Source organism: the organism of the source record quoted next, unplaced genomic scaffold (genome assembly GCF_019419815.1).
Source record: "Pyrus x bretschneideri cultivar Hongxiangsu unplaced genomic scaffold, Pyrus_bretschneideri_v1 Contig2, whole genome shotgun sequence".
Lineage (NCBI taxonomy): Eukaryota > Viridiplantae > Streptophyta > Magnoliopsida > Rosales > Rosaceae > Pyrus > Pyrus x bretschneideri.
In genome coordinates, this window is record NW_025999501.1 from 24614 (window position 1) to 43938 (window position 19325).

Genomic DNA, 19325 nt, shown 5'->3' on the forward strand with positions numbered 1-19325 from the left:
CGAGTGGGATGATAAATAAAAATAATGATGGAAAAAATGCTACTAATTAGAGGTTTATTTCACCCTCAATAATAAACCTATATTACAAAGAAAAGAGTTACATTAGGTGAAAGGTTAAAGACTCCATCTTCCTCACTAACAACAAATAATGGCAAACAATTTTTTTTTTAATACATCAATATTTTTACACTAGAGGGAGTTTGGCTATGCCACCATAGTGGCAGCTTAATTTGGTATCAAATTCGCCATCCACTAACCACAAATTATGGCAATCATCTTATTTTCCTACTAACAACAAATAATGGCAATTTTAATTAATTTAGTGTTAAAAATGCACCAAATTCCCCCTCTGATTTCTATTATTAATTGAGGAGAAAAGAAGAAAAATAATAATGGCCATAGATAAATCATTATGCATCATGAAGGTGTGATTCTGCATTGAACTTCAATTAGTGAAACAATAATTCCTACTCCAGAGTTGATAATGGTCTCAGACTTGAACTACAACTTCTTACGGGAAACTAAGAATTAATGCTCACACATAATAATCAAGTGTTAATTTGAGCTTTAATAGCTAGCACCTTACAACCTTGTGCTAATCTCGATTTTCATGAGTGTAATTGAGAACAAGCCCAATGCTCATGGAAAACGGCACCACTCACACTCATATAGGTAAAATATGTCAAGGATGCTTATATATTTGTAAGATCCCACTTAAAATGAGCTACATATTTTATAAAGAGTTTAAATAAATTCAACCTCCAAAAATAATACATAATAAATGTACTTACACCATAGGGATGAGTACAAATAATAGTGCATCACTTATGCCCATCAAATGGTTCGTTTTTCCTATTTAACATAGTTCTTAGGATCTCTAATTACCGGGTTGGGTGTCTGCTTACATGGCTCATGATTTTACAAGCTTTAATCCCATCCCCCTCGATGTAATCCCAAACCTTTCTCTTGTCAAGGCTTTGGTTATAGATTTGCAAGATTATCACCAGTTTTGACATAACTTATAGTAATGGTACCATTGCTCAAATGAGATTTCATAACACTATGTTTTGTTCTTTTAGGTCTGGATTTACCTTTATAAAAATGTCTTTTCATTCCTTTTCAAAAGCATCATATGATTAATCACATCATTTTCTTTTCCAAGCCAATCAGAGAACTCAGTTTCAAGCACCTAAGGAATACATAAACGTTGCTAGGGCACTTTACAAGCATTTGCCCGAAGGAATGCTGACTTGAAGCCTTGGGAAAATAGAAGCACATGGACGATTACAGTAAATCCACAAAGCCACATACGGAGTAAATCCAGTCATAAGTCTCTATCGAGGGCTACAAAGGAAATGGTATTATTGGCCAGAGATGAAGCAGTAAGCCACATGCACCTAAGTTGAATGTCCAAGATGCAACAAAACATTATCCCTAGGAGAAGCATTCACAGTTTCCATCACAGAAGATGAAGATCCCCATACCTCACCTTCTTTATTAATGGAGCCTTACCAAGCAATGTCCAAGACACATGTAGACTTAAAGAGACAACTAAGAGATACTTCGTGGAAGGGCAATACTATACCTCAAATGATTCAATAAGGAACCATTGAGATACCTCGGGCCATCCAAGGCATCGCAAGTCATGCAGAAAGTGCACGCTAGAGAGTGGAAAACATCAGGAAGAAAGAAGCTACACAAGCAATTGTTGAGCCTAGGATACTATTGGTCTACCATAAAGGAAGACATGCACAACATGGTCAAGACATGTCATGCATGCTAAGTTCATAGAAACTTAATCCACAAGCCTCTAACATTGCCATAAGACATGCACACTCCATGGACGTTCCATACTTTGAGGCATGACTTGATTGGATCCGAATGTCACATATGGATCCTAGTAGCCACTGAGTACTTTACGAAATAGGCAGAAGCCATCCCGCTCTGGAAAGCAACAAGAGCAGTAGTGTCTAATTTCATCAGAAAATGCATCATTTGCCAGTTTGGGATACCTTACAAAATCATAAGCGACAACAACTCACCTTTTGTAAACAAGCAAGTGAGTGTTACACTCATTGGTTACAAGATCAGGCACCATTACTCCACGACGTACTATCCTCAGTGAAATGGTTAAGTCGAAGCCACAAACAATATACTGCAAAGGATTCTAAGCAAAATGGTGCACAACTATGCTAGGGTTAGAGCACACATCTCCCAAATGTTCTGTGGGTCTATTGCACATCCCCAAGGAATGCCACAAGTTTCTCTCTTTATTCCTTAGTGTATAGATCCAAAGCTATTGCCCCTGTGGAAATAATGATGCCCACAACACGAGTCTCAGTAGTCAACAATGTGGAGTGAAATGCTGGAGTTTGCATAAGTTGGAAGTGGATGAATCTCAAGTTCATTGAGGAAAAAAAGATGGAAGCAACTAGGAAAGCAGTCTTGTATCATCAACAAGTTAGCATAGCTTACAACCGCACAGTCAAGTCGCAAAACTTCAAGGAATGAGATCTTGTCCTCAAAATAGCCAAGCACGTATGGAGGCAGATCTCTGTATTGTTGGACACATGGTTGAGTGTTTGATTCAGAATCATCATTCTCCATATTGTTTGACTATCGTTCCTTAACAACTATCTTGTTCCAAACAAGACTACAAACATTTAAAAGCTGTTCAATACAACTCTCATTTTTTCATACAATAATTTGTTAGTGCAGAATTATGGAAATAAAGTATCCATGCCTTTCTGCTTTCTTCTAAAGTTCCCTGTTCATATAATAAAGAAAAAAGCACTAGTGTTTGTGTTAACTATTATTTCTTCAAACAACAATTTCTAAATGAAGAATTATGGCACATGAAGTGTCCATGTCTTTGTTCTAACTTCTCAAGTTCCTTTGTTCATCCAACAAAGGAATAAGCACATGTAGCTATGTTATCCTCATTACGCTAGACATATCTAACATGTTCTTCCAATGATACATTATCAATAGGAAAATGATGAAGATGCAACTACTTGAGTACATATACAATTCATTCAAGACAATCTATGAGATTGTAGTACCAAGTACGGAAACTAAGCCTCTGGCTTTTCTTTGTCAAGTTTTGAACAACATTTTGCAAATATATTGGTAAACAAATACATAACACATAAATTGATTGATTTTAAGCTATTTAATCCAGGTCTTTAAATCAAATAGCACCACCCACTATTTTGATAAATTCCATATCCCTAAAAGAAATTCGAGAATTTTGGAGGAAACTTTTAGTAGGATATGGGAAGCTGGCGAGCTTTAATAATAATGAAAGAGTACACTTACTCATTTACATCTCAATTAAGTACCCATCAACTTTGGCCTCTAGAGAATAATGCCTCATAGTTATATCATGTTCGCATCATTGCACTTAGTTAAGTTATCCCACCATGTCATTTCGTGTAGGGGTTCAAGCATAGCCTCATAATTATATCATGTTGGCTATACTCGTTGCCTACCTCACTTCATCATGTATGTGTATAGACTCCTAGTGAGTGCAAGCACATACTTTGACTTTCCCCATTATAGGTTGAAAACGGTGTATGACTCAAAACGATTGGAGCCTACCATGGTGGAAGGGCACAAAAAGTGTTCATGTCAACTTAATAACGATCTGATTGAGGGTTTAGGTCTCATCACATATAAGCATGCATTTTAATCACGTTAAAACAATTTGGTCCCATTACAACTATTAGCCCATGTAATTGATTTTAGTAGTATATGATACTCTGACTATTCATGTAAAATGTTTTTAAAGCAAGAGTATATGATACTACTAACATAAGCTTTGAATTCATTGATGGACTATATAGTTGCCTTAGAGTCTTACGATGACTATAAACCTTCAATTTGATCCAACACGAGCCTAGTGTTGGATCTCGGTCTAGGGATGGTGATTAATTTTAGTTACACATTTAATCATATTAAGGCATACTTCCCTATTGGGCGTTGGACCCAACTACTCCAATTTCATGCATATCAAATAAAACATAAGAGGATTACTTTTAAAGTAAAGAAAAGCTTATGCTCTTTTACAACATTTGATCAAATCAAATTACAACCAATATCTAATCTACACATTCCCATGGTTCAAACAAATTTGAGAGTCGACCTTTCACATAACTCAATTTCCGTAGGCTTAGGTTCATAATCACCCTTTCTTAATTAATAAAATACTTTTAACTAATTAAGCTAGAATGCAACAATGTCATTTGGTTGTTGTATCCATATAATTGATTTAAATGGGGCTAAATGAAATGAAAATTCAATTCTCATTTAAAAAGAAAACTATTATGTTGTCATCCTAACTTGGGCCAAAACACAAAAACCTCAACTTTTGGGCTATAATGCAAAACACAAACTTTTGAGGTCACTTTGTAAAAACACAAAAGTCCACTACTTCATGTGATTACAACTAGAACCCAAAATTTTCAAAAATTACAAAAACTTCATTAAAGGAGCAAAACAATTATCGTTTAGTGATTTTGGGTCTTTACGTAAAAACGTAAATTTTTGAGTCAAGGTGCAAATACCATAAAAGTATCAAAACTTTATGTAATTACATAACAACCCCAAAAGTATCTCCATTACAAGGCTGGCTGGTTTTAAGGAGTAAAAGTGGTGTCATTGATTAAAAAAAGTGATAGGTAAGGTGGTGATTGAATAGTGATGTGAATCATCTCACATCAACTATTACATACAAATTTTAAATAAAATTCAAAAACCATTTTTAAATCAAACACCAAATCTTTATGTTCTTGTTATGAACATGAAGAACACAACAAGAACATTGAAGAACATCCATGAAAATCCATAAGAGCTCCATGAACATTTTCCACCCAAAGACACCCCAAAACCTTTCAAATTTAAGGGAAATAACATATTAACATACTAGGGTACTTGGGGATTCCTAATGTCACTTTAAAACTCTTTTAACAAGACAAACATGAACCCTAAAATCCACCCTATGGATTTGGCCAAATTTTCCTGAACAAAAGAAAACCACATTTTAGCTCCAAATTTGATGCTCATATGAATATGAACTGCATCTACAACATTTGAGATGACAAATTTTAGCTCTAAATTTTATACCTTTGAAGCACCTCTTTGCTTAGCAAAGAATATTCACCCATGTGAGGGCCTTCTTTCATTTGTCTTCTTTCTCCTTGGCTCCATTGATGTGGATGGAAGAACTTTGCTTCTTGGCTCCATATTGTAAGATAAACTAACAATTAGAATGGACAAAAATATAATGGGGAAAAGAACAATTTAACAACCTAACAAAACAAATTAATGAAAAGAAAAGTAAGTAAAGGAGAATGTAGAGAAACTTAGTTGGATGGATGCAATCTTTGATCTCCATAAAAATAAAACCAGCAAGCTCTCTATCTTCAAATTAAGTAAAAGGCGATAGATCATTAAAATGGGGGAACACATCAAATTTATTCTTGTTCACGAATTTCTTGTTCCCCGACCCTTTATCTTTGACGGTTGAACTCAATTTTCTTTCATTAGTCAATTGATTGTTGCTAGAAGGCCTTTTGAAAGATTCAATTAGAGGAAGCAATGAATCTTCATAAACAGAGTCAATCATGTTACATGTACTAATCTTTTGCAGATGTTGATTGGCTCCAAATACTTTAAATTTGGTTGTCTCGTCGCCAACATGCATAGTAAGAGTGCATTTCTCAACGTCAATCAATATACATGCAATGGCCAGATATGGACAACCTAGTATGATTGTAACTTCCCCATCTTCCTCCATATCTAAAATCAAGAAATCAGCATGGAGGATTAATTTGGCAACTCGTATTAAAACATCTTCAATAATTCATCTTGGCTATTTGATTTATCAATCTGTAAGTTGTAAAGAAACCGGTGTTAGTTTTAAATCCTCCAAACCTCTTCTTTTTTTTTTAAATGAAGAAAGGCATTAGAAAAATACTTGCACCCAAATCACACAGATTTATCGAAATGATAATTTCCAATAATAGTGAAACTCCATGGATCTTTTAGTTAGGTTGTAACCTCTCAACAAAACCACACTTACTTCTTTAGTTAATGCAACATTTTCATGTTCCTAAAACTTTCTTTTTTTAGTACAACAATCTTTTAAAAACTTATTCTAAGATGGAATCTGTCTAATTGCATCAAGTAAAGAAATGTTAATTTCAACCTTCCGAAGAGTTTCAAAAATATCAAGTACGTGTTGTTCAATCTCCCTTTTTAGTTGCTTGGTCTTTCGGGTAGGAAATAACTTATTCAAGAATTTTGTTGCCAATTGCTCTCATGATTGAATTGATCATGGTTCCAAAGAATTATACCACAATTTAACATTAGATTGCAATGAAAACAGAAACAAAATTAACCTGATCTGCTCGAGAGTGAGGCCTTGAACGTCCTACGTTCTTCAAAAATTGAATAAATCTGTCAAGTGAAGATGAGAATCATCCTCTGCTTTGCCACTAAAATGGGGAACCATGCTAAGCAGCTACAGTGAAAAGTGCATGTTCCATTCAACATTAGGTTGGAAGGCAATACAAGATGGAAATTCAATGTTCTTAGACTGAAACTTATCCTGCATCAAAACTCTTAGATGTGCTACTTCTTCGGCCATTGTTGGTTTGGACTTAGCACACTACTTACGCTCTTGTTTTAGGTTGCGTAGAGTAGGCTCAAGCTTGTGGTCAATAGGAAGAATTGCTAGATGGAGTGGAGAGTCTTCCTTGCATGCACTACAAAACCAACAAAACAAGAAAACTTCATAAAACTAGGCACAAGGATTATGCAATAAGACCAAAAAACAAATGATAAATAACTAAAAATAATTAAAATAAAATAAGTGATGACTCCTAAACTACAACTAAGACAAAAATATGATGTTAGGAATATAAATTTTAGACATTGAGTAAGGGACAATCCTTGGCAATGGTGCCAAAAACTTGTTATGCAATTAGCAATCTAAATATTAAGCTACTAATTACAGGTTTTAAACTTGTAAGTGCACAAGAACAAACACATAGTATAGAAAGCAAGTACGAGATCATTAATACGAGGATTGATAGGTATCTAGATTATGATTCCTAAGAACGTAAATTAATTTATTCACAAGACTAACAAATATGTACAAAAGAGATTTTACGGTATAGATTGAAGATGATTTGAAATTGAAAATGTAAAAATAGAAAAAGAGAAAAATAATTAAAAGTAAATGGATTTGGAATAAGATTTGAAATAATGAGAAGACGAGTTAGGATTTCAGTATCCACCACTAATCACTTTCCTAAAGCAACAACAAGCACAATTGTATAAAACAGAATGAGACGTTATATTGTCAACCTAAATAAATGTATGGTATCTACTCTTTAATCTATTGATTCCTCTAAACAACGAATTAGACACGGTATCTACTCTATAGTTGATGTGATGAGTGAAAGAAGAGAGGGATGGGGATAGGGAAGGGTGAGGGTGAAGGGGGAGAGAGAGTAATTGATGGGATAGGTGAGCAAGGGGGAGAGAAAATGGTGAGGATGCGCATCCGTTTTTTTAATTTTTTTTTTATTTATTTTTTTTGTCATTTTCATAAGATAAAGTTAGGGTATTACTATTCACATATCTTTTTTTACCTCTCACGAACCCTTGTTAATTTTTGTTCATAGATCTTCAATTCATTTAATTCGACGGTTAAAAATTGAGAGGTGCGTGAGTAGTAAAAATGGGTGTATAGCCTAAATTTCAGTAAACTCGTTTTCTCTCTGTAACTATGTTTAAGTCTGATCATTGAATGAATAAACTAAAGAATAATCAAGAAGCAAGGATAAACTGAAGTGTGCAAAAAGAGAAAAAAAGGTGAGCGGAAATGAGTTCCCTTCAATTTGGCAACGTCCATACATGGGGCATACAATTGTATCATGGATGGTTGCAACACCTTCAAAGAAAGTTATGTAGAAAGTCGGCAACGTTGGGCTTCGAAAGAGCATTACACAGAGCTCGAAGGAATGGCAGTGGGGTGGCACAAGTACCATCAACAAACTGATAAAGATCATGGCCGACAAGGAACAACTTCATTTGGTAGGTCCAAAGAAGGTAGTTAGACTCCTTGAGTTTGAGAAACTGGGTAGCGTTGGGTACGGATGTAGACGAACCAGCAGAGGAGGATCTCCAGAAGCCATGGAGCAAAAGGGAAGGGGAGAAAGACGGCAGAAAATTAGGGTCAGGGTTTTGAGGAACAAGGTGAGCAAGGAATTAGGGTTCAGGAAAGATGGACATGAATACCATGTGGAAAGTCCATAATGAATTAATTGTATATTGATTGACAAGCATGCAAGCAAAGTAACTTGGCGTACAAGCTTGCAAGTACATTGTGGAGCCAAAAATAATCACTAGGCGACAAGTGAATTTTTGGATAGAAGAGGACAAAAATATCCTTGAGGCATACTGGGATTCCTACGTGCGAGTAGCGGGTAATCATCCCTCAACCAAGTCAAAAGTGCCCACAATAGGTAACAAATTCAAAACTATTTCATCCACCCTCATCCTATATTCTCCGCAATGTAATTATTCCGTAACCCCCAAAACATTTCTTTTAAATTATGTTAATTAGTCAATTAATGGATTTATTACCTCATTAATCTATTAATGGCTAATTAACTACAAATTACACCAAAAAATTACCACAAATGGCGGGTCCCTATTCTCCTAATAGGGCCAGCCATATCCCTATAAATAGCTCTCCATTCTCTCAAAAAAAACTACTTCCAAGTCTCTTGCAAAACTCTAAAAAATTCTCCAAACACTCTTCCCTCAAAATTCTAACTTTGGCATTGGAGGTTCTTCGGCCAAACCCCCCTCCCCCAATTCAGCATGGGCGCACGAGGCTTTTTGGCGTTGACCAAAGGTGTGATTTGTTTTGTAGGTGCAATTTTTTCCAAGAAGGAGAAGACGGAAATTTGTATCCACATACATGATTGGAAACCTAACCCTAGAAGGAAAGAGCATCACGTTCCACATCACCTAATTGTGTTGTTTACATGTTAGACTTGAAAATTCGACACTTGTAAGGAGACATGTTGAGAGTATGTAATTCATAAATTAACATTAATTGAGCTGATAACATTGATGGGAAAATGCCATTATGTATTTGCTTAGCTGCATTATAACTCATTTTTCTGCTAGTGACTCCAAAACTAAAAGCTAAAATTTTCATGCAATATTAATATAAAATCCCTTTAATTAAGTAAGAATGAACAAGCTACAGCATCATTAAAAGTATAAGAAAGCTAATTACATAATAAATCCCATTAATTAATTAAGAATGGACAAGCAACAACATCATTAAAAGTAGCAGTATCAGAAAACTAATTAGTAATTTCAACCGGAGCAATACAAAGGGGACAATAGGTTTTCCTAGTGGTTAACCATTCATCGATGCATAGCTTGTGAAACGAATGCTTACAATCAGTCAAGCAACCGACACTCTTGCTCCTGAGTAAACTCGTCCAAGCAAATTGCACAGTCGTCACTAGTAGCATTACTACTGGTAACACTGGTACACATGAAGACAGTTGAGGCCTGCGGCAGCGGTGGGTTCACAGGAAACGGAACAATATTAACCACAATGTAGTCCTGCTGTATACGTCTTACTCGTTCTTGTTCAAGATAACGCCGGTTTCTTGATGCAATATCATTATCAATCGCCTGCTGGTGCAGCCTTCTTTTACGTTCCTTGTAGAGGTTGCAGAGTGCCCGGACGCATAGTAATATGAAGGCGGCGATAAAAGGTAGGAATGTTACACTTACAATCCAAGGCGTGGGGGTGTCGAAATCCATGATGTGTCGAGAGAGAGAGAGAGAGAGAGAGAGAGAGAGAGAAGGCAAAGGAATAAAGATCTTAATTGTTTGTTTTGTATATATAAGAAGAGCTTAATTGTTTGCTTTGTATATATAAGAAGGATGAGGACTGTATCTTTAAATTTGGAGAGGATATAGTAGCATCGGCCAACATATTTATAACAAGTGAACTTCTAATCAAAATAGGCTTCGGATTAGTACTGCTATAACCTATTTATAAAGACGGTTTCCAAATCCATTCCACAAGAGGTAAAGGAATTCTCAATTTCCTAAGGGCAATAAATAAAAATTAAAAGAATACGTTTCTTAAGACAAATGTGTTAGGTTCGCTTCCCCTTTATGTAACGTCCCACATAAGAACGGAGCCCATATTTTGTTTTTAGGACGACTAGTAACTTACATATGACTTGTATGTAGGTTTAAGTTTTGGTCCAACAAAAACTAAAGAAAAATTTATGCCGCTGATTCTAGCCTTTGGCCTTGGGATTAGTGGCAATCTTCTTGGCAACTCTTGTCGGTCTGTTTACTCTCTTAGTTCCTTTTAATTTTGTTTTTTTGGTGTGAAATCGTCGTAGTGAAACGTTGTAGTCACCTAGATAGTCATCGCCTTTTGGTCCACGCACATAGCCAACACAACTTACACAAGGTTATAATTAGATCAAGTTATCACATTGGATATCAAGTTTGAAGCTTGAAGTCGTGAAAGATGTTGTGTGTCGATATCAGGTTTAGCCAGTATGACACTTTGTGTTTAGCGGGTACAGTGCTAAGGCTCTCTTTAAGGTAATTGGGAGGATGTAGAGTAATGACATGATTTAATCCTTTTTTATTTTGATTATTATTTTCAGGAATCGTCTTGGAGTTTAGTTTTGATTTCTCTCTTTAAGAGAGTTTGCTAGTTTGAATATTTCTCTCCATAGGAGAGTTGCTTAATATTAATTTTTGTATCTCTTTGGATCTTTGTGTGAAGAGTGGAACTATTTGATTTGTTGGATTTACTTCCTTTGGTGTTTGGAGATCATGGCAGTGATTAGATGATGTGATTAACCCTATGGTTATTGTACTCCCTATCCCAATATGATTTAAGAATTTTTGTTCTCAAATGATCTTCGTGTAATACAAGGTTTTATGGTTTTACTCATCTGCGTAATCTTGTGATTGGTGATACTTTTTTGTAATATTTTTAAATCTATTTTACAAGGACCCTTTTGAAGTCGATTGTTCATGATATATTTGTAATGCTCTTTTTTAATGAATGAAATATCGTACTATTTTAAAAAAAAAAAAATTGGTAAATTGAGGATGAAATAAAACAATATATATATATATATGGGGTGAACTTTTCGAAATATACATATTAGTAAAGCTTAAATGTCAAAATGGTCCATGTGTTATATCCATATGGTGAATTTAGTCCCCGTGTTTTCGATTTGGCTAATTTAGTCCTCATGTTTGTATTATGTTAGTCTAGTGGTATTTCCTCTTCACTTATAAGTGAGAGGTCTTAGGTTCGATTCTCACCAAAGGTAAATTTGAACCACATTATTGTTAGCCCATTGTAAGGCTGAACCCCCTTTCTTCTAGTGTAGATAGTATCGTTTGTTCAAAAAAAAAAAATCATATGACAACTAATTACCTTTTCTCTTTACAGAAAAATGCAAATCAATGAGAAATAACACATTTAATAAATAAAACTTCCAATCTGAAAAATGATTAGAGTTGTGACATAGAAAAGAGAGGGAGTAATGTTAGGGAGGAGGTCGGAGAGTTGGAAGGAGAATAATTTTTCATTTAATTTTTAATTTTATTTCATTTTAAATATTTTAAATTAAATAAATTATAATTTTATAAAAATTTATAATTTTTTTTACAGAAATTAGATGGAAATGTCCTTAATTAGCTAACGGAGATAAATACAAGGACCAAATTGGCCAAATTGAAAACACATGGACTAAATTGACCCAATGACTAAAACATAGGGACCATTTTAACATTTAAGCCTATTAATAAAACACAGTTTGTCAATCAAAACTAATAAAATTACTTCTATACCCTTTTAATACAAAACTAAAAGAAAATATTAGAAAAGAAAACAATGTGGCCATTAAAGTAATTTTGTACAAACAAGTGATAGGATTTTTACCACCTGCAAAAGTAGGAATAAAAATACTTAAAATACTTGCAAGAGAACAAGGTAGTTGTAGTATAAACGGCTCAAGCAAGGTCGTTTCCATAGGGATTGAATGAATAATTTGTATTTAAAACAATTTTTAATTAATTACTTGAAACCAATTTTTTGAAAAGGTTGATTTTCTGACTTAAAATATTAAAAACAAATTTAAAATAAGGACAATTAAATAAATCAACTAAAAACAATTTAAAGAAAATCAATTTAAAGAGACACTAGGGTTTTGTCGTCACCTTAACAATCATACGTAGTTCTCCCAATTACGTATGAATTACCCATGCGTATCTTGAAGGTTAGGTTTTCTTAATATATATCCTACTTGGAACCTCCAATATAGAACGTACATCTAACAAGCAACCTGTCCGGACGTTCGGATCAAATATGAACAAGAAAGACTCATTAAGTTTTATGAACACCCTTTGAAAAACCATGCAACCCTTAAGACTTAGTGTTCATCCTAAGTGAAATTAAAATTAGTAACCACAAGAAGCCAGCGCCAATTTCAGGGAACCTTTCGACCAAAATTGCGTCAAATTACTGTTCTAAATATCTCGTGAATCACTAAGACGCTTAGATAGTTTAAAACGATGATTAATAATTCAAAACCTGGATGCATACTATCATAAGTAAATTGAAAAAAAACTACATATTTTTGCGAAGGCTCGTGACCTCGTCCTAGCAAAAGAAACTAGTTACAAACAATCATAAAACAATATATTATTAAGAACATAGAAAGAAAACACCTTGAAAATAAACTTCAATCGTCAAAAGCTCTCTAAATTAATGTGTTCCTCCTTCTCTTTTTCCCTAAGGGCTAAATAGCCTTATTTATATTAATATAAAATAAAATCCTACCTAGAAAAATGTCTTAGAATAAAATTAGCAAACAAAATAAATTAAGATAAACTAGGAAACACTCTCTTAGATTAACAAGGAGAATATGCCACAAATCTGTCTAGCCACGTTTTAGGCCTAAATCTCCTCCAAATCCTACCCATGATAGCTTGTTTTAAAGATTAGAACAATCTAAACACATCTCTAGAAGGGGCCAAATCCAAAATAGGCCATCTTGGGCTCCAAAATTTGCAATTAAGTCAAAACATCACTTTGAAAGCATTGTGCTCCTTTATTTCATTGCCATAAATAAATTGCTAGATAGAAAAATGTGAAACTTTGATACGAATAAGCTGAGAGACTCACGAACATTCTTCAATTAGAATCACTTCAAAATTCGTCTGTTTAAGTACTTTTTGCTAAAGAGGAAGTCAAATATCCTACATTAAAAATATATAACAAAGTATCAAAATTATACCAAAATAACCAATAAATTATAATTAAGAACAAGGTAAAATATATGGTAAAACATCAACTCATCAACAAATTTTATTGTTTTTTTTTCTAAACATATTAATTTATCAATACCCTATCAACTCATTTTCTCTCTCCTAGCTGTCAACCCCTATTTTTTTGGGATGCTTGCTAACCTGTTAAAAACAAATTACTTCTCTCATAAAAAAATTAAAATACAAATATTTAAAAATATAAAAAATATATTTCTGAACATACAAAGTGTGTGACCTTAAGCTAAAGAAAGTAATTAGCCCATCTACTATCTCCACCCAACCTCTCCCTCACCCACCACACCACCCCCACCCCCCAACCTCTCCCTCACCCACCACACCACCCCCCCCCCCCCCCCCCCAACCTCTCCCTCCCCCTCCTCCCCCCCCCCCCCCCCCCCCCGGGGGCCCCCAACACCACACCCAAAAACAAAACAAAAAAAAGTTAGTGGATATAACGCATTGAGCATCTCCAAGTAGACTGGGTATAGAAATGTGGTACAAACGGTTTTGCAAGCGGAAGGGTTAGAAAAGCTGAAATTTGCGATTCATAAGAACCATAGGAATGGTCCAGTGAAGGCAACTCCAAACTGGCCATTGATATACTTTTACATCACTGTATTATTCCGTAACGGCTTTATTTTACAATCACGAACATCAAGCATCTCTCTTAAGTAGACCGTAGAATACAAGGCGAAACACGAAACTAATATCTAGTGATTTAGGCATGAGCGGGCAATAGAGTTTAATTGGTGGACTGTATTCTCCAGGTCCTCAAATTTATACATCTACGTTCCCTCCATAGATATGCAACCTAATTCAATGAGTGATGGCCTTCTGTTATATTGTTCTATATCGTCTCTTTTAAGTCTGTTAATAAAATTGCTTAACTAGACTGTCCTTTTGGCAGGACTTTGTGCGTATCTTGATATAGAGAATGCCATGGATTGTTCACTTGCAGAATCTATGGGCACACCAAAGCCCTTCTCTTTTCGCGTCCCGATTTGGCTGAGAATATGCTATGTGTTGTTGACACTGACTAAAAGTGGTTATTTGGATGCAATTGTAATTGATAGTGTAAGTAATTGACGCTGAACATGATTGTTGCTTATTCATTGGAGAGCTTGCTTCTTTTGATGCTACTCTTTGTTCAGATTGGATATTTTGGATGTCTCTTACCAACACGGCTGTCCATCACTTTGCTTCCCATTGTCGGTGAAGAAAGGATGCATGTACCTGTTTCTCAACACTAATCTTTATTTTATTGACCTTTGAACGCCAATCTTTAAGTGGACCAAATATTTACACACAAACTAACATGTCGATACATATATGTATTCTATCAAGTGATGCTATCATTTCTGTTTGAAGGAGCCTGTCATTTCAAAGTAATGCCGTCAAGTTACATAGGAACCGTGACACTTTCAGATTGTTTACTAAATGTTAGAATCTAGAAAGTTTACCTCTTATTTCAAGATAGACCTGGGAACTGCAATGCACTGTGACTAGTAACTAATGATATATATAAAGTGAGTTCAGTGTTGGATGGAGCTTGGAGAGTTCATTACTGAACTTGTTTTCCCTTTTCTTTAGTTAATGAATTTACGCTGCTGTGTTGTCATAGATGTAGATAATCACTATTAATCATTTAATTGTCTTTTGAGGGTATAGAAACTATCAATTTAATATCGCTTGGCATGTTTTGTTATTTCAGGTAGCAGCCCTGGTCCCCCAGTGCGAACTTGATACTGAAATTGATAGTGAATACCGAGATGCACAATCAAGAATCATAACCCAAGCATTACGAAATATACATTCTTATTAACCAGGTTATCATCACCGTACTTGAAACATTTTAACCTACTAGTTGTCTGTTATAAACTCTATCTGCAGAAGGAGAAATAATATTTACTATGTAGCATTTCTTTTGTATCCAGATTAGATCAAGTCCAAAGTCAGGGAAAGACCTATGGGTGAGGTTACTTGTGGTGGAAATGCCTTGAAATTCTATGCAGGTGGTACATTTGAGACTTAAGAGAATACAGTTGCTTCAGACCGGGGATAAGGTAAATTCTTTATTTGTTTGAGAATGACAAGAATGCATGTATCAAGATATGCTTTTTACATGAATAACATTATTGATGTTTCATGTATGCTTTTTACAAGAATACATGTTGCGGCTGATACTACTCGATGCTTCATGCTGTTGTGCTGTTGATCTCTTTCGATGAGCCATATTGTGTTGGGCAATACAGTGGTCATATTTGCTTTTTGTTTTCGTTTATTGTTTTTATCAAAAACGATAGTATGGTCTGCAAAACGACAGTTTCCTTGATGTTCTGAGCGGTGTGAGTACTCAATAAGAGTATCACCTGCTTTTCTTTGGTAATTGAAACATTAACTGGTTGAGTAGGAAAACTGATAAAAAGGGAGAGGTATTCTTGAAAGATAAAGAGCAAAACCAAAGAACAATAATTAGAATAAAATAGAACTGCGAAGAGAAAGCAATGAAATAAAAGGTTGCTCCTGCAGTCTATGTACTTTTACATGAATTTCAGTGGCTGCAATCTCTTGTTGTTGGCTGAAAACTGAGTGCAAAGAGAGCGTGGTATCCTCAATAAGTGAATGTGCATTAGGGCCACTAGTAGAGCTTGTCGCTTCACAGTTAAATGGACTTTCTGAAACACTATTGTTTATTGTGCGTGTTAGGTTGATTTAGTTAGAATATGGTGGTAATCTTCTTAATCGATTATGTATTTGTACTTCAAATATTCACATTGCCATAACAGAAAAGGTACCCTCTACCCTGTATGGATGTTCAACTTATTTATATGTGAACTTTATCAGAAACACTGTTCTCACTTTTCCTTCTGAGGGTTGTATTCTTTGATCTTCTGAAGGTTGTATTCTTTGATCAGAGTATAAAGTCCGTATTGTTTTAGGCTACAGGTCTTGGGATTTCTGTGCAAGTTGTGAAAAATAATTTAGCACCTGCAATGAAGAAGCCCGATCTGGGGATACAGTTCGGGAGAGGCTTAGGCTGTGAATCAGAGGTATTGCAGTTGGCTTGTGAACACGGGGTCATTGCCAAAGAAGGAAGTAACTACCTCATAGGACCAAAGGTTTTTAGAAATGAACATGCAGCATAACAGTATCCGGCCAAAAATGATGCGCTTATTTATGAGTTAGTCAGTATTCAGGAAAATACTGTTTGAAAGAGAGTTAACTAGACGGCCCTTACTGAATGAGCATCTGTCAAATGTGAAGTGTAAAATGGTGGAGTCATCTGGTCACATCCCATGTTATGATGCTACCTGAAAGTTTGGGATGACATTCCGGTTTAGGATGCTGCTAAGTTCTCTAAAAAAATTGACATAGGCTAAATACGATCCAGACCATAAAAGATGGAAGTTTTTCCTTTATCCTCCACCTTCAGGTTGTCATATGTAAAATGGTTGGAACTGTTCCATTGTTTGCGTAGTAACACAACCACAACACAGTACACTTTCACTTGTGAGTTATACTTTATTTCTACCACGGCTTATGAGAAGCTTGTATTATCATTTGATATCAAGCTTTGCAGGGGATACTCACTTTAAATACAAATCATTAGTTGCTATTCAAGCACACAGAGAAAACTGAAAGAACAAAAGTAACGAGAACATTTGCTTTGCATATCTGGTGAGCTCAGCCCTAAGAGTATAGGATAATTTACCCTAATTCATTAAACTATGGAGAGGGAAAGGGGGATTCGAACACAAAACTTAAGGTGCAAAGGTGAATACTTTTAACCAACAAAGTTACAAACCACTTGCCTATAAAGTTAAATTGAGTTGTCGTTGGATTTGTGTCAATAACCTCAAAATAGGAAATCCGAGTGAGATCAATATGAATCATAACATTCCCAAAGCTAAAAGCTAAAACTTTCATCCAGCATTAAAAGTATGAGAAAACTTGTTGAGATGTAATATTAATTTGAAGAGGAGCAATATAAAGGGGAAAGTAGTTAAGATGTAATATTAACGTGTCAAGGTTCATAATTTGCTCTTGCCTGGGGTGGGCAGCAGCCCGCTAATCCCTCCTTCTAACCCTCATGCTTTCCTCCCATCTCCTCTGCTCTTTCCCTCAAATCCTCCCCTCCCATATCCTCTGTCCCTTTCCTATTACTGCATCTCAGCCCTTTATCCTTCCCCCTTGCCAGCCTTCTTTTTCAAAACCAACTTCTCCTCCTTCTCTGTTTCCCTTTTAGTTTATGCAATGCTTTACTTTTGGCTTTCTTTAAGTTTTGTCTCAATTTCATTGAGCTTTGCCTCACTTCCCTTGAGCTTGTCTCAAATATGGGCCTTTATGCACCTCTCTTACTCCTATGCTATATTTTGTCACGTGTCCTCAACCACCAACCACTGCTACTCTAATTGGGTGTTTCTTGTTAGTGGAGCACTTGGGTTTTGAGTGGTTGTTAAAGCGCTATTAGCACTATTCGGTAGGATTATGCGCTCACTGTGCGAGTGGTTTGCTCACCCCCATTTTTCGTTGATCCAGTTGTTTCATTAATTCGTTCTTTCGATGGTGGTGGCCTTGCGATGGAGGCGCCTCCAACTTGCTAGTGGCTGCTAGATTCCTTTCCCTTTTTAGTTTTTTTCTTGTTTTTTCAGCTAGCTCCTTCTAGACCTTTCTTTTGTATTTTCTTTTTTCTGTTAGGTTGTATTTAGGTTATGAATTGCCTTTTGAGCTCTCATTCTTGTACTAGTTTTTTTATTTAATGAAACTTAGTTTGACCATTCAAAAGAAACTGAATTTTTATTTTGTATGGAGAGAGTGAAAAAGAACTTTAGCAAGAAATCTGCACGCGAACCAAGGTGACGGGCCATTGCCCCCTCCCCCTTTTTTTTTTTTGTTTTTTTCTTTTTTCGTAGCTTTGTGTTGCTACTGGTTGGTGCAGTTGGGCTTTGGCTCAGCTGGGTTGCCTGGCTGCACGCAGGTGGGGTGGTGGCCCGGTCCGGGTTTCGGCTTAGAAAGAAAGAGTGGCAACCAAAATAACCACAAAGGCTCTTCTCAACAAAACGAGAGAGCGATCATTAATAAAAACAAGAAGACAAAAAAGAATGAAATTATCAAAAAGGATTGCCACCAACCCAAGGCCAAAGGTTGGGGTCGGAGTCAGTGGCGGGATTTTTTTTTTTTTTTTTTTTCTTTTTGTGGTAGGGTTCATGAAATAAGTTTTTAACTAGCAAAATGCAAAGTTCAAAGAATTGTTTTTACTGTCTTTCAATTTGAAGATATTGACTAACTACTACAAAGAATCTTACGACCAAATTGGTCAATTATTGGACCGAATTATCAAAATTTTATCTTAACTATCGATATTGCTAAAATGTCTCTAAAATTTCAAAGAAATACTATAAAGACATTAAATTCTTGAATTCAAATAATTAAGAGTGTTTATTCATAAACTCGAAATATTACGTTCAAGTTTCTCTTCCTCAACAAGTCAACATTAATAATTGTACAAAAAAAGAAAAATGGAAGATTTCCAAAGCTTCAATAACTAAGAAAAGGATTATTATTGATAGAGCTTGGAACATAGCTTCATAGGGTTGGCACAATTAACGTGTTGACATTAGTAAATGGACAGCGACGTTAATCCAACCTCTACTCATTGTCAAGTCTGGTTTTCTCACCTACAACAAGCACAAATAGGCAGGGGATGAAATGAACAAATTGTTCTAATACGGTAATCCAGCTTAATTATCGCAATCTTGAGTCATTTTCTACCCACTTGATCAACCTTCTCCTTATTACATAGGAGACCTGCATTTTGGCCTAAACTCGTATTCTGACTAGTTTCTATGAATTTAGAATAAATTATACAATCGTTCATCAATAATGTTTTTTTATTTTTACCTTTTTGTCAA

The 19325-nt window shown here is 35.4% G+C and overlaps 1 pseudogene; it reads left to right on the top strand.

The window, feature by feature from the left end:
* The first annotated feature begins 13903 nt into the window (after positions 1-13903).
* LOC125476670 lies at positions 13904-16675 on the top strand (annotated as a pseudogene).
* Positions 16676-19325: the final 2650 nt, after the last annotated feature.